At 31.7% G+C, this 17042-nt stretch overlaps 1 protein-coding gene across 4 annotated transcripts in view; it reads left to right on the plus strand.

Moving 5' to 3' along the window:
- Positions 1-237: 237 nt before the first annotated feature.
- The window catches only part of CkIIalpha (casein kinase II subunit alpha), a 117902-nt gene continuing 101097 nt past the window's right edge, over positions 238-17042 (plus strand). For 3 of the 4 annotated variants that reach the window (XM_085815084.1, XM_085815086.1, XM_085815087.1), the window contains exon 1: positions 238-374. The gene's annotated coding sequence lies outside the window, so the exon portion shown is untranslated. The remainder of the gene's footprint in view (positions 375-17042) is intronic. The other variant, XM_085815085.1, reaches the window with a different exon arrangement.

The following is a 17042-nucleotide window of genomic DNA, read 5'->3' on the forward strand; positions in this document are numbered from 1 at the left end:
GCTCCGTGTCAATCCGGCAGCTTTACGTATGACAATTTATATTAATTTAATAATTTCTATTTTTCTTCTTTTGTTAGATATTAAGACATGCTCTCCATGACATCACTTTGCTGTGTATATCATATTTAAATATTTCATTTTAATTTTGATTGAATGAAAATTTTTAATCAAAATATTTGCTACTTGAAGAACAAAATACAGTAGATCTGAAAATAAGCCTCGAACCGCGAAGAATCTGGCATAGTTGTTTGACGACCATGGTTGATCGGCCATTTTGCCGAACTTGTCTACCTGCTTGAGATTGTTTCATTGTAGCTCCTTTTCATGTGGTTATTAAGATAAAAAAGTATTGGATATAATAAAACGTCATAATTGTAAGTACTGAAGCAATATTCTACATGTATATCTTATTTAAAAATAATCTTCCGTTTTGCCGCATTTTCTCGCTAAATTACATGCATCCAAATGTCAGTAACGGGCGAGTTAGCCGGTTGAAATTTTAGTTAAGTTTCAAAAATCTTTTCATTTTCTTTCGAATCACATGGTATGTGAGCTTTTCTTAGAGAATGTATATTTCATTATTTTGTCTTTTACTTGGTTTTGAACAAGAATGTGAAATTTAATACAGTTTTATTTTTCTGCTCATTTAAATAGTTATGGGATGATACTTTTGAAATTTTAGTCTTTATTAAAAGGAGATTCTGAGCTTATGTGTTTTCGTGAATCACTGCGGATATTATTGTTTTTTAAACAATTTTGAGACGGAAAATTTTTATAAATTCATGTCAGTATTGAATGTATTTACTCTCTCGGTGTAGTAAACAAACAGTTCAAAAGTATTGTTTGTTAAGCGTAGTATTACAAATTATGCCGGATATCTCACTTTTTCTAAACCTTCGATGTACCAGAGATTTGATAGCATATTTTCTGTTACGAAATAATCTTTTTTTTTTTAATTATTTTTATTTTGCAATACTCTTCAGTTTTATTTTACTGATGTCCTTTCAGCGTGGTTCGCTTAGTTACTTATTACGTAATTAGTGATTAATGTATTCTACATACAAAAAATTTGAGTTGTTACATGCACATTTACTCATGCCTAATACACTAAGGATGTAATGATGTAAAGTGCAGTTTGAAGTTTTTAATAGTTTTTGGGTTTCGCAGTATTTTAATTTTTATACTAAAAATGTATAGCTGCATTAGTTTGTCTCGCTTACAAATTTAGTTTTTAATTTTTATGCAGATGGGCATAAAAGAGAATCTAGTGTATGAAATAACAGTTGAATGCAAGTTCATAAATGTAAATCTCATTTCAGAACAAGATAACAAATAATGGAATGTTATATTCCTTTGCTGGTAGTATATATTTATGTAACACTCCCCATCCCCCATGCATCTGTGTGTATTTTGATATTACTTAAGTCCTATAATTTTGTGATTACTGTATAAAAATATTTTAGAAACAAGGAAAATTTTTTTAATGCTTGTGTAATGAGTGCTTGTGTGTGTGTTGATTTAAAGAAACGAAGTTAAAAAGCTTATTTCATTATCTACAAGCTCAAGATTTCTGCTAACTAGATGATCTAACTTGTATTTATTGTGTACAGGAAAAATCTAGAATTTAACTCTTGCAGTATGCTTTTTAAGGAAAACACTTAACTGGGAAACATTAACATTGTGACATCTAGCAAAAGAAGTGAATAATAAATTGAATTTAAAAACAGTCATTAACGGTAATAAGCAATTATAGCTATAGTGTAGAATTGGGTGGCCCTTAAATTGGCAACAAATTTTGTTCAGTTTTGGCAATGAAACCTCGTTTCTAGTTGCCATAATAGTTTTAACTCATTAACGAGCCCGGTCCCTCCGAACAAAATGCTTTGAAAATGGCCATGTTGTCAGTTAACAAATCCACCCCTCAAAAAATCGCTTTCGTTTTCTGAAATCTGTCTAAGATGGCCCAGCCTAGGGCAGTATGTTCTCTTGCCCTTAGTGTGACGGATAAGCTATAAAATTTCCTTCCCGTTAATGAATGGCAAGAAGTTTGTTAGTTGCATTAGTTTCGTATCTCTGCTTTCTTTGTACTTGTAGCTTGTAGACTTGTTTCTTTAATATGTGACGTCCGAATTTTTCCAAATCTTTTAGGATGTTAGCTTTCAAGCTTGTAAATTTTCAATTATTCGACATGTTTTATTGGGCAGTATTTTAAGAAAGATCATTATTTATTTTGTTACACAAATTTTATTACTATTTACTTATCTATTTTATTTAACTTTAGTAGGCCAATTTATTTTGGGAAATTAAATTTTAACTCGTTTTTGGGGAAAGTGCAGAATTGCCCACTGCTCGGCGTGTTTTTAAGAATTGCACGTACTCGGTATCCATGTACACATGGACCTAGTTTCACTTAAAAAAACATCCCAGAATTGCACAAAAATGGCATTGTGCACTCCCTTGACTTTATCCATGTACACATCGACCAATTTTCACTTTAAAAGTCAAAGAAAATTGACAAAAATCCAATTCTTCTTACTTTTGTAAATAAGCAAATAAATACTCCAAACAAATAAGTGGGCGATTCTGCACTTTAGCCCCATTTTTTACAGATGCAGTTTTCTTTACATTATAAGTCCATATATATTTACAATAAGAGTACAATATTTCTCAGGAATTTTTTGAAAATTTGGCATGCATATTTAACATTGAATTTTTCCCACAAGTTGTTCGATAACTGTCGAGCGTATCCTCGTAAACATTTGATCTTTTCAGCATGGAACTGGCAAACAATAATCTTTCTAATGACAGTTTTCTGGGAATTTAAAGCAATTTCTAGAATTTTGGCGGTTTTATAAAAATATTTTGTTTAGCTATTATATAGTTGCTAGTAATATGGAATTTTAAATCAAAAATTTATTCCTTCGTTGATTTGAGATATCGCATTTCGAATTTAAACCAGAAGTTTAAATGAATTTAATGCAATCTTACCATAGATTAAAAAGAGTTATTTCTCTGTGTTTGATGGATTTTCTGACTTTTCCATATTTTATAGATTAAATGCATAAAGCAGACACGCAAAAAACCTTCTATGGTTCCAGTAAATGAATTGTGAAATTTTTTTTTTTAACTTTTAAAATATTTTTGCCCGTATATGTACAAATTTAAAATTGTTGAATCCCACTTGCAAATTTTACGATTGCATTGCAGTATTTCAAGTAATAACTGAAATGACATAGAATATAATTTCAGTAGTCAATTTAAATCAATTTCTATACTGTTCTAGTCTATTTAAATAAATTTCTATTTTCATTTAAAATTTGCCATTGTTAGCGTCCCCGCAGTTTTATGTAATTGTGGGATTTCCCGAATTCTGTTAGGTCCTTAACATAATTTCAAGGACTAATAGAAAAGTGATAGGTTAATCTTTGGATTATGGTAACTTGGCGAAAATTTGGCAACCAACCCTGCTACAGCAACCTCCTACTTTTTTTTTCGGCACCATTTTGTCTTCAGGAAGTAAAGACAGGTTTCTTTTTTTTTATTTACTCAACATTTTTTCCAACAATCTGCTAGCCGAATTACGCTTATGCTAGAAATTTTAGGGAACAAAAGTGCTTGATCATGACAAATATTAACTGCAAAATTGGAAGAAAGTGCAGAATCACAAACTCCTTGCCTCGTTTTTAAGAATGGCACATACACGGTAACCATGTACACGTCGACCTATTTTCACTTAAAAAAACATCCCAGAATTGCATAAAAATGGCATTGTGCACACTCTTGACTTTATCCATGTACACTGCTTTTTTCTCATAAATTAGAAAAATTTGCACGAAAATGCAGGAAAATTTTGTGAATCTTTAAACTCGGTAAAAAGGACATATATGAAATTACCTGATCGCGAAAAAGTATATACCCTTTCCAAGGATGAACATTTGCACGTATAAAATAAATAAAATATCCAAAAACTTTTCCCTCTAAATTATCTATTATAAACGTCACCTGCGAATTTATAACACAAACATTAAAAATGGTTGCAAATACTTAGTGTCAAATATTTAAATTATTTCCATGCACATTTACTTCTACTGAAATATATTCCAAAATACTACAAACATATAATTCACAAAAGCACTATCATTTAATTAAAATATAATTAAAAAACACTACTTGAAATGTAAATAAACACATACATTAAATTAATAAAAATTAGCTTAAAATCTTAATTACTTTAAACTAATTCATTGCAAATAACAATTTTCCAATAATACCATATTAATTTATTTATTCCTTACATTTAGAACAATGCATAAAAATAATATCCTCAAATGATTAAAAATACTAACTTACCTAATCTTCTTCAGAATCTTGAGTGCATGGCAGATAAACTTTTTTTATGGATTCAATAAAATCATTGAATGATTTTTTCTGGGAATTTTTCCGCCATACTTCCTCTGCTAAATAAAAAGCAAAATTCTCCTTATCATAATGCTTCGGAATAGCACTTTTTATAGCACCCCACATGCCCTCAATCATATTCGTATGTGCGCCTGTTTCAGGATCTTTGAACTGTAAATAATGTAACCAATTTTCTTCATAGTATTTAGGTTAACAGCAAGATGTTGAAAACCTTCATCCTCCAAACAAGCATATGACTTCCAGCAATCAGATATTATTGTACCAGGTAGAATATACTGCTTAATAAAACTTAATAAGCAATCTTTACTTCTATCTCGCACAACCTTAAAAAAACACTTATTACTACCCCTCTCAATCTCACCAAATACCTATTTTCCTTCCACTCTCCTACCTCTCTAATACTTGTGCTTTCCAAACTTACTTTCATTAATTTCAACAATAACATTTATACCACCAAGCATACCCATATCATTCTCGTAAAATTCCATGCACACTTCCCTACAGAAAGAGTTCCAATCGGCTACAGTACTACTGCTAATTTCTAAATCCGAAATCCAGTAGTCAACTGGCAGTCTATTCACCCAGTAGTAAGAAATTAATAAAATTTCACCTATACTCAAACGACTTTCAGCAAACCACGTACCCTTCCTTACACTCCGTTTCACAAAATGTTCATTTTCACCAGATTTCTTGCACAGCCATTCAAACTTATCTGTAATATCCTTCTTTTCACACAATCTCATTTCATTCCCACATGTTGGACATTCATACTTATCTGCAATTAATCCTACACTCATACACCATTTAAGCAGTTCTTTTGGATTATCAGTTAAACGCAATAAAAATTTCGTATTCACTTTAGATAGGGCCATGGGATCCAAAAATTAAGCAACACTGTTTCACACAACACACAATGAAGCTAAATACAAAATGCTGTAAAGTACTTCAGATATTTTTCAAAATTTCCCCCCTTTTCCGATTAAAGAACTGTGATTTGTCCATAAATGTCACATGACATATCTCATGATCTCTCATTTCTCTCACACAAAATAATGCGTAATTGGAACTGGGTACTTCTCACATTATTGACAAAGTCCTAGGTCGCCTACCAAAATGTCGCCAAACTGCCTGTTACCATATTCCAAAGATTAGCCAAGTGATAATATGGAAAGACTATGTACCAATAGCCAAGTATTTGTAATGAAATAAAAATAAATATTGAATACCAGGTGCTTTTTTTATTTATTTTTAGTCATATAACGGAAGATAAACAAGAATACTATCATTACATCTAAAAATTATTTAATAAATTATTTTGCTAATTTTATATGAATGAGGAACACAGTAAAAATGTTTTAATGATTGAATTCACCGTTAAAAATCAAACAAATCTCAAAAATCCTTATTCCCAAAATTGCGTAAAATGTTTTGATTAAATATGATTTGAATGAGTTTTCCAATTCTAGTTTGAGTGACATAAATTAGGATAAAAATGAGAAAAGTGCAGAATCCCCCCCTCCCCTGCTTCGTGTGTTTTTAAGAATTTCACATACAGTCAAAAGTCGTTAATCCGGACTCGTCGGGACTTCGGCAATTCCGGATTATCGATTTTTCCGGATTATAGATCATCAGTTTAAATCTGGTAAAATGGCATGCAGAAATTATAAAATTAAAAATATGAAACCCTAATTTACGAAATAAAGAACAATTATGATCTAAAGGGTATCAAAATTTACAAAAAAAAGCTTAATATTTATTTGTTTACTTTATTAAACATTTCTTTCAATGTAAGTTGTTTAAGTTGCTTCGTTTTTTATGTGATAATACATTCTCTTTAATTCTATAAACAGACATAATTTCTTGTTCAGTTACAAAGTTCCGCTGTTCAAGTCCTATAATTGCTGTGTCGAGAATACCGACTAATTTGTCAATCGAAATTTATTCGTTTTCAATAACCTCTGTCACTTTCTTCCCTATCGGAAGCGAATTATAATGACGAGGCATTTGATTTAAATCATATCAAAGACGGAGTACATCGAGATGAAATACTACATTGAGTAAGCAATTATAAGCCAAATAAAATAAAAACATCTGCCCTTAAGATAAGGATAGTGCTGATAGATCAACGTCCAATTCATTTTGGACCAATAATTTAAATGCACGCCGCCCCCGCGTTAAAGATAAACAAAGTATAGATAAACAAAGGATATGCCTTTATCCATTTTTTGCAGCAATTCCACTTTTTGTTTAATGGACTCCGAAAGATACTTTCGCTTTGTATATCCTTTACATATTAGTAAATATATACCGGAAATTCTATTTGACAAAATCGAAAGTTTAAGCTTACTTTTATAAAATTGCTCTAACAGTCTGCAAAAAATAATAATCCGGATCCAATTCGAAGATTAAGGAACAACGCAATCTGCAACATTAACTGAAATAGATAATTAGATAATTTTAGCTTAGCTTATCCCGTCCGTTATACATTAAACACGCATTCGTAAACATATTTTGCGCACACGCAAATTCCAGCGGTAAAGGTCTAACGCATGCGCAGAAGTGCGCGCGCATGCGTCAAAACGCGCGTGCGTCAATTTCTGCGCACTGCGTCAAAACGACGCATGCGCAGAAAATTTGTAGCTTTGAGGTCTGGATTATAGATCATTCCAGATTATGGGTGTCCGAATTAATGACTTTTGACTGTACTTGGTATCTATATATACATCGACCCATTTTCACTTAAAAAAAATACCAGAATTGCAAAAAAAAGGGCATTGCGCTCTCCCTTGACTTAATCCATGTATACATTGACCTATTTTCACTTAAAAATTAACAAAAATCTAATTCTTCTTACTCTTGTAAAAAGCGCCAAAAAATAAGTGGGCGATTCTTCACGTTACCCATTTATTATTGTAATATTTTTTTGCTCTAGTGTAGAATTGGGTGCCCCTTTGATTAGCGACAATTATTTTTAAATTTTAGCGATGAAACCTTGCTTCTGGTTACCATGATAATTTTAACTTTGTTTTAGCTTCCTGATTTTATTTAAATGAAAATAGATTGATGTGTACGTGGGAAAATTTAAGGCAGTGTGCAGTGCCTAGTTTGTGCAATTCTAGGATGTTTATTTAAGTGAGAACAGATCGATGTGTACATGAACACGGAGTTTGTGCAATTCTTATTTTGGTTTTGTGTAGTGGCCATCTTGAAATTGTGCTTTCCTGGTACCAATCTTGGCATCAAAAAAGAATCGCCAAGAAACAAGGGGCACCCAATGGAAACTTTACCTTTTTTTTTTATATTCTAATAACTTAGCAGAATATCGTTTACCGTTAAAAATTATATCTAAAGGAATTAAATTTTGAAAGAGAATAAACAATGAAATCAACTGTTTCGTTTTGTGCTTTATGCATGTATTTATATAAAAATGGAATCTGGCTAGGGAATTTACCACTTGTATATGAACTAAAAATTGGCATCTTGACAAAACTTGTCAGAGCATAACAAGCATATATTCTGTGATATTAATGCATTAATCATACTTCTGTATACATAAATGCAGTTTATAATTACCAGCATAAATATCATAATTGTTTTTATTAAAATGGCAAAAACTGAATGCATAATCCTAGCATTATCAAACTATGGCTGTTTATCCCTTTAAGGGAAAGACTCGGATAACAGGCACTTAGTGCAATTTTTCCCCCCATCTTGAATCCCGGAAAAATGCCAAATCCTTGGAAGGATTTTTTTGACGCCAGGACATCAAAAGACGCTTTCCAAAATTTCCGTCATAAGCCTGATATAGGGGAGAAACCTGCTAGGTGAAATTTGCCTGAGACTAAATACAATAATGCATTAGCGCAGTGTTTCCCAAGCTTTTTTGTGCTATGCCTTACATAATCCTCTCTAAAACTTTTATGCTCCCCCTAGCATATGCATAATTTTTAACATTTAAAAACTGAAATTTTGATGAAAGAAACTTGAATGATAGCTTTTAGGAAGAAATGACTACGAAATTTTATCAGTAAACACAGTAAGTGAACTTTCAAAACATGGAGAACTGAAATTATAGAAAAAGCTCATTTTAGTGAAAGTTTTTTATTTTACGTATTAAAAATTTTTATTATTTAAATTTAGCGAGTTCCTTGTGCTTGATACTTGCGCTGATAAATTTTATGTCAGATTCCAATTTAAATAACATGAGTCTCAAGTCTCCCGGTTTCATTATATCCAACAGATTTTTTTTTAAAGCAGCAAATCATTTATGGCACTAAATCCGCATTCAGTAAAATATGAAGATGGAAACGGTAACAATAGTTCTCTTGCAAATTTTGTTGCATTTGGATATCTGATTCTGGTTTCCTCACAAAGCTATGTCATCGTTCCTTTTATATTAAATAAAGTTTGAATTGACTCATCATTTTGCATTTCTGCGAGTTCTTTTTACTGCATATTTGAAATATCAGACAAATCCACTAGCATTGGCTGTATCATCCAAGTTGGGAAATCAATTTGTTTTAAGTTACAAAATCTTTTAAATCAGCCAATAAAATTTTCAGATGATTGACAATAACAAGTATAGCGGTAGTACAAGTACAGTACAAGATGTATTATATTTTTTATTGGTATATTTTTTACATCTGAGTAATTTTTTAGCTTACTATAAATATATTTGGAGGTAGTGGTGCTTTCTAATGACTTACAGAAGAACATTTCTTCGGCAAAATCCCCTTAATATATCTTATATAAGTTACAGATACGGGGCCTCAAGGTGCGTTCAGACGTGGGCGTAAAGCACATAGAGGCATAGTCATAAGGGCATAAAATACAGGAGACCCGTTCACACCTGCTAAAATGAGGTGTAAGCCATGGCCAATGAGAGAAGCTAAATTTGCGCTTGCGTGGAATGTCTACATTTTTCCCGCACTGTTCTCTCGCTCGATTGATTTCCCGCGTTCGTTCTGCTTGTTTTTTTAGTTGTGTCGTGGCTTTTTCAGCTCGCCACGAAGTTTTACTGTCTCAACAGAATGATCTTATATCTGCCCTTCTCATTAGCCAAGAGGATGAAGGTAAAAAAAGAAAAATAACAAAATGGTCTAGAGATATTTTCTTGAAAGACCAATACTTGGTTGGCACATATCTTTCTGTACAAAGCAGTATGGAATATCTCTGCATTGTACTGTAGTACTCTCTATACTATAAACATGCACATGCATATTTATATACTACATAAAACCTTCTTCAGTTTTTATATATAATTTCTCTTAGGAGAAATACGATATTCTAAATATGCCTAATTTAAAAAAAAAATCTTGAGGATAACTAACAGATAGCCTGTATATAATATTTTTCTATTTTGCAGGTGTGAAAGCAGTTAAGCTAAAAACAGTACTTACCATACATTATTATTATTATTGTAATTATTATTATTATTTTCAATCAAATGCTTAGCACTCCTTATTCACTCTCCTTGTCGATCACTATAGTAGTTTGCTGCACTACCAGTATCAATTATCACTAGTACTAGTATCCCACAACTGGTCACAATGACCAGCAAACACAACAAGTACAATACTAAGAAACGTTCACCCAACAATGTATTTTATGCTCAATCATTAAATACATTTTGCTGTCTTGCCAGCTGTTTGTATACATCTATTTTTAATAATTTGCATGTATAAGCCGCACCACTGAATTTAATTTCAAGATATGCTGTCATTTCTATTTACGACCAAATCTCAAAAGTAATTTCACATTGACAAATTTTAGGTACTGAAGGTCTTCAAATACATCAAAATTATAAACATTCATACCTTATCGAGGAATTTCTACCAGAGAAATAGCATGAATTTAATGATCAAAACTCCGTTCAAATGATAGTAATAAAGAGTGGATAATAATAACAAATACTATTCATTAAATTATAGTCCATGTTATGAATTATGTGTGCTATTTAGTTTCATTAAAAGTAAATTCCTTTCATGGAGAACGTAATTAAAAAACAGAACAGACAAAACTGGACTTTAACAGGAGACAAAACTGTTGACTGCTGTTTTAAGGATATTTCACTACATTTTTTCTTTCTTGGAATTCATAAGAGCATTTTTCTCAAAAGATTAATCTTTTATTGCTTATACAAAGCTTACACCATTGAATTGACTATTGTGACTATTCTTAAATAGGTGAAAATATTTTTTTTTTAAGTAATATTTTTACTGTTAAAAAACACAGCAAATTCTTGATATTGATTTGATGTTTTAGTAAAATTAATTCATGAAGTTTGTTTGGAAAGAAAATCAGCATTTGAAGCAAATACCAATACAATATTTCCAGCTTTTTTAATAAATTTATACTTAAATACAAAAATAATTAAACAGGAAAAAAATTACAGTAATAATTTAAAAAAAATTATAGACAGAAAGAAAGTAATAATAATAATTTACACAGAAAAAATAAAATTTTTGCAAGCATGCTTTTTTTAAAGAATTTTCATAATAAAATGAAAAATATTGGAAGGGATCAGTCATCTACAGGATCATACACAGCGTGCATAACTTTCGCTTTACGAGTTTCATCCATATTTTTCAATATAAATTGAAAAACTCATTAAAAAATGCATGTCATCATCGTAGATTTCTTGCAAGATCAACTCTTTATTTCGTTCGGATATGATTACAACTCATTATTTTGTTCGGATACGATTACAACTCATTCGGATACGATGTGTTCCATATTAAAAAAAACGTCGCCTTCTATGTGACTGTGAAATCGTCTTAAGAAAGCCGCTTCGTTTTAGCTTCGCTCTGATTGGTCGACGCTTATCCCAAACTCAGCGTAAAGTTGAAACCTTGGAACCTTGTGCCACGAGCCCTAAACCAGATTCTGTGACGTAGCAGTGACTGGTTGCCTTGGCAACGGAGCTCGGCTTTAACCACTTATGTCCTTTACGCCCTCGTTTGAACGGGGCCTCACTGTCTCTCAAAGTTGGTTCATCCATTTGCACCGAAAATTTTCTTGTTTTCAGATTTTCAACAAGTTGTATTTCAGTGTCCTCATTTAATCTTTCTTCTGCAAACAGTACTGTTATTTAGTGGCATAGCTTTAACGTCTTTGTCATCTTTTTCTAGAATAGTTTTAAATGCTGATATTTATGGTTTGATTCAATTCTCCCCTATAGCACAGCTTTTCCCAGATTAAGCGATGAGTAATGAAATTTGATAAATATCCTCAAGAGCACGATTAACAGTTGCATTATGAACAGTAAATAGAGACTTTAATATTAGTCTTTTTCAAAAATTTTCCTTAAACTGTGAAAATAATTCAAATCTGAATTAATAACAGCTTTATGTTTCGCCTTCAAATGCGCCTTAAGACGACCTAGTTTCATTGATTCGTTGGTCATGCATTATTGGCATAAAAGACAAAAGTTGACTGTTTATGGACCGGGTATGAAACCAAATTTTAAATATGCCTCGGAACACCGACGAATATTTTTTTCTTGCTTGCACTCCTCATTTCACTAAGGGCTGAAAGAAATAAAAATAAGATCACTATAAACAAAGCTGAAAGCAGCTGCTGTTGCCATTCAAGGAAAGAATAATATACCGGTTGCCATTCCTACAGTAAAAAATACAATAAATTCGTTGGCTGAAATGTGCGAGAAACATCTGGAAAGCATAATGTGTCAGTTATTTAAATGCAGGCATTTAAATGTCTATGTCTACAGCGAGAATTCTTTATAAAGTATTTAAAATGCACAGCACTTTAAAAACTTTTTTAAGTATGTATCACTTACATTTTTCTTTATTTTGGGGAATACAAAATGAAATTAAAAAAAAATGTTGACTTTATGAAACATATTTAGAACGTCCTTTGTCCCCTTAAACTCTGGACGAGTCCATTTTTGAATTGCCCCCTAACAGTCTAACTCGGCCAAATCCGCTAGCAATGGCTGCATCATCCAAATTGGAAAATCAATTTGTTTTACGTTACAAAATCTTTTAAATCAAATGATAAAATTTTCAGATGATTGACAATAACAAGTATAGCGGTAGTCGCGTCACATTTTTGGAGCCAATGAGACTTTTCAAACTTTTTGTGTTAAATAGTATATGTCTTACATAATTCAACAAAGATAATGAAACCAAATATCTTCCTTTTGCATCATAAGTTTTATTTGCTCCTTGAAGGTGTTTATTTAATATATTTAATTTTTCAAAGATATCAGCTAAATAACTCGCAATTGCCTTGTTATCATCCGTTAACGAATTTTTCATTTCAGGTTTGTCGCTTAAAATATAACTAAGAGTATCAAATAGTTCCATAAATCTTTCCAAGCAGTTCCTTTTCGACAGCCTTCTTACTTCAGTGTGAAGTACAAGTCTCATATAGTCTTCATTTTGTTCTTCATAAAATAACTTGAAAAGACGTTCACATTTGGCCCTAGCTTTAATAGCATTGATACACTTTATAACTAAATTTAGTACTTCATTTAGAACGGGCGAATTCCTTTTAGCTACCAGGTTTTCTCTACGAATAACACAATGCACAAGAAGCCTTTCTGGATTCTCATCTTTTGTCAATTTTAAGCAACCCTTTTCCTTATTCTGTGCTTTACTTTATTTTTCAACTATCATATTACGAGCACCATCTGCAGTACAAGATGTATTATATTTTTCAGCTTACTACAGTCAAAAGTCATTAATTCGGACACCCATAATCCGGAATGATCTATAATCCGGACCTCAAAGCTACAAACTTTCTGCGCATGCGTCGCGCAAGACCTTTATGGCTGCGAATATGTGTGTGTGAAAGCGCATAATACGTTTACGCATGCACGTTTAATGTATAACGGACAGTATAAGCTAAGCTAAAATTATCTAATTCAGTTAATGTTGCAGATTGCGTTGTTCCTTAATCTTCGAATTGGATCCGGCTTATTATTTTTTGCAGACTGTTAGAGCAATTTTACAAAAGTAAGCTTGAACTTTCGATTATGTCAAATAGAATTTCCGATATATATTTACTAAAATGTAAAGTATCTACAAAGCGAAAGTATGTTTTGAAATCCGAAATCTGTTTATCAATTTCACGCTGCTCTGTGGCAGGGAGGGGCAAAAACGGCGCGGCCGCACAATGAATTGGAAGTTGATCTGTCAGCACTATCCTTATCTTCAGGGCAGATGTTTTTATTTTTTTTTGGCATATAATTCCTTACTAAATGTAGTATTTCATCTGGATGTACTCCGTCTTTGATATGATTTAAATCAAGTTCCTCGTCATTATAATTTGCTTCGGATAGTGAAGAAAGTGACAGAGAGGTTATTGAAAACGAAAACATTTCGACTGACAAATTAGTCGGTATTCTCGACACAGCAATTATAGGACTTGAACAGCGGAACTTTGTAACTAAACAAGAAATTATGTCTGGTTAATAGAATTAAATAGAAAGTATTGTCACGTGCAATGAAGCAACTTAAACAACTTACATTGAAAGAAATGTTTAATAAAGTAAACAAATAAATATTAAGCTTTTTCTTTTTGTAAATTTTGATACCCTTTAGATCATAATTGTTCTTTATTTCATAAATTAATGTTTCATATTTTTAATTTTGTAATTTCTGCATGCCATCTTACCAGATTTAAACTGATGATCTATAATCCGGAAAAATCGATAATCCGAAATCGTCGAAGTCCCGACCAGTCCGGATTAACGACTTTTGACTGTATAAATATCTTTGGAGGTAGTGGTGCTTTCTAATGATTTACAGAACATTTTTTCAGCAAAATCCCCTTTATGAATATATCTTGCACAAGTACTGCCTCACTGTCTCTCAAAGTTGGTTCATCCATTTGCACCGAAACTTTTCTTGTTTTCAGCTTTTCAAGAAGTTTTATTTCAATATTCTCACTCATTTAATCTTTCTTCTGCAAACAGTATTGTTATTTAGTGGCATAGCTTTGACGTCTTTGTCATCTTTTTCTAGAACGGTTTAAAATGCTGATATTGATGGCTTGATTAAATTCTCCCCTATAGTACGTCTTTTCCCAGATTAAGCGATGAGTAATGAAATTTGATAAATAGCCTCAAGAGCACGATTAACAGTTGCATTATGAGCAGTAAATAGACACTTTAATGTTACTCTTTTTTCAAAAATTTTCCTTAAAGTGTGAAAATAATTCAAATCTGAATTAATATCAGCATTATGTTTAGCCTTCAAATGTGCCTCAAGCGACCTAGTTTCATTGATTTGTTGGTCAGGCATTATGGGCGTAAAAGAACAAAAGTTGACCGTTTATGGACTGGGTATGAAACCAAATTTTAAATATGCCTCTGAATACTGACGAACATTTTTTTTCCTTGCACCCCTCATTTCACTCATTTCACTAAGGGCTGAGAGAAATAAATATAAGATCAATATAAACAAAGCTGAAAGCAGCTGCTGTTGCCATTCAAGGAAAGAATAATATACCGGTTGCCATTCCTACAGTAAGAAATAAAGTAAATTTGTTGGCTGAAATGTGTGAGAAACTTCTGGATAGCATAATGTGTCGGTTATTTAAATGCCTTTAAAAGCATTTAAATGTCCATGTCTACAGCGAGAATTCTTTATAAAATATTTAAAATGCACCACAATTAACTTTTTTACATATACATCATTTACATTTTTCTTTATTTTGGAGAATAAAAAATGAAATTTCAACAAATTTTGACTTCATGAAACATATTTAGAAAGTCCTTTGTCCCCTTAAACTTTGCACGAGTCCATTATCGAATTGTCTCCCTTAACAGTCGCAGTGCCCCCTTGTAGGGCGTGGACCCTACGTTGGGAAACACGGCATTACCGTTAAAAAGGTAACAATACACATAGAACTAACTTAGTTATTGATGTGGGTAACTTAAGCTACATACTTTTTCCACCTTAGTATTTTATATTATGATATATATAACTCTAACGTTATTACCTTCTATACTTCTCTTTTTTAATTCTGACCATTAATTTCTACAATTATATATAATAATAGTTAAATATGTTTGAAAATATGTTCAGGTAAAGTGCAGAATCGCCCTCTTATTTGCTTAGCGCTTTTTACACGAGAAGGAAGAATTGGATTTTTGTCAATTTTCTTTGACCTTTTTAAGTGAAAATAAGTCGATGTGTACATGGATAAAATCAAGGGAGTGCACAATGCCATTTTTGTGCAATTCTGGGAATGTTTTTTTAAGTGAAAATACTTCGATGTGTTTATGGATACCGAGTATGTACAATTCTTAAAAACACGCCAAGCAGTGGGCAATTCTGCACTTTCCCCTTGTGTTCATCATATAAATGCACTAAAGATCATGTAAATGGAATATTTATCGTGTAAGTAACGTTAAAAATTTTGGTACTATTCGGTTTTGAGGACCGTAAAAAATTGCAGCGAAAATGTATGCGCAAAAGCGCCAAATCTAGCAAATACGCCCATTTAACAGCACACGAAATCTAGCGTACGCGTTGATTTCAGATTGTGTAAGTTTATATAGTTCTATATTTCTTAAGACGCCATTGACATACTAGTTTAATTTTTAAATCCTTTTTCGATTTTAAATAATTTTTTGATATCCTATGGATTTAAAAATTTGAGAATAGCCTATGACGAAAAGTCTGCAATAGAATTTTGGGTAAAGTGCAGAATCACCCACTGCTTGACGCGTTTTTAAGAATTGCACATACTCAGTATCCATGTGCCCATCGACCTATTTTCACTGAAAAAAAAAAAAAAAAAAAAAACCCAGAATTGCACAAAAATGGCACTGTGCACACCCTTTATGTACACACCGGCCTATTTTCACTTAAAAAGTAAAAGAAAATTGACAAATATCCAATTGTTTTTACCTTGTAAAAAGCGGCAAACAAATAAGTGAGCGATTCTGCAATTTACTGAGAATATTTTCAAAGAAAAGGCACCATTCATTATAGAAAATTAAGTTTGAACAACCAACGAGATGAAATTATGCTTTAGCGATAAGTGGGTAGCAAAATAGCGATGCAGGTATCCATTCAGTTATGTTTAGCAATTTTTATATAAATTATAATAATGATCTGAAATAGTTATTTACTCTTATGCCTCCATTCAGTCATGTTAGCCTTTTTTATATAAATTATAATAATAAAAAAGTATTATATGAAATTAACCTTTCATCTAAATTGAAACATCAATTGTAGATAGTTATTTACTATTCCTTTCTTGCATTAGGGTTGCCACAATTATTTTTGGCAGCATTGTCATCAACAATAGTTTGGCGATTTTTTACGGCCCTCAAAACCGAATAGTACCAAAATTTTAAAAGATAAAATATACGTGAATATGTTATTTTTTCGTTTCACACGTACATTTTATGTTGATGAACTAAACCGATCGTTATAGATTTATTTTACTCTCTATATTAAAATAACCTTATGTTAGCATTTTATATAAAATTATCCATTCACATTATATGAAAAAATATTTTTGATGAAATATGTGAATGAATGCAAAAATAGGTACAATATATTATATACTTTTCTAAATATGTTAATCCAAAAGATATTTAGACATTAATAAGATGGAAGTTATTCAAATAAATTGCTGAATTA

The sequence above is a fragment of the Stegodyphus dumicola genome, chromosome 4 (genome assembly GCF_044657685.1).
Source record: "Stegodyphus dumicola isolate Sdum_Otavi_A_Nest chromosome 4, ASM4465768v1".
In the NCBI taxonomy this organism is placed as follows: domain Eukaryota; kingdom Metazoa; phylum Arthropoda; class Arachnida; order Araneae; family Eresidae; genus Stegodyphus; species Stegodyphus dumicola.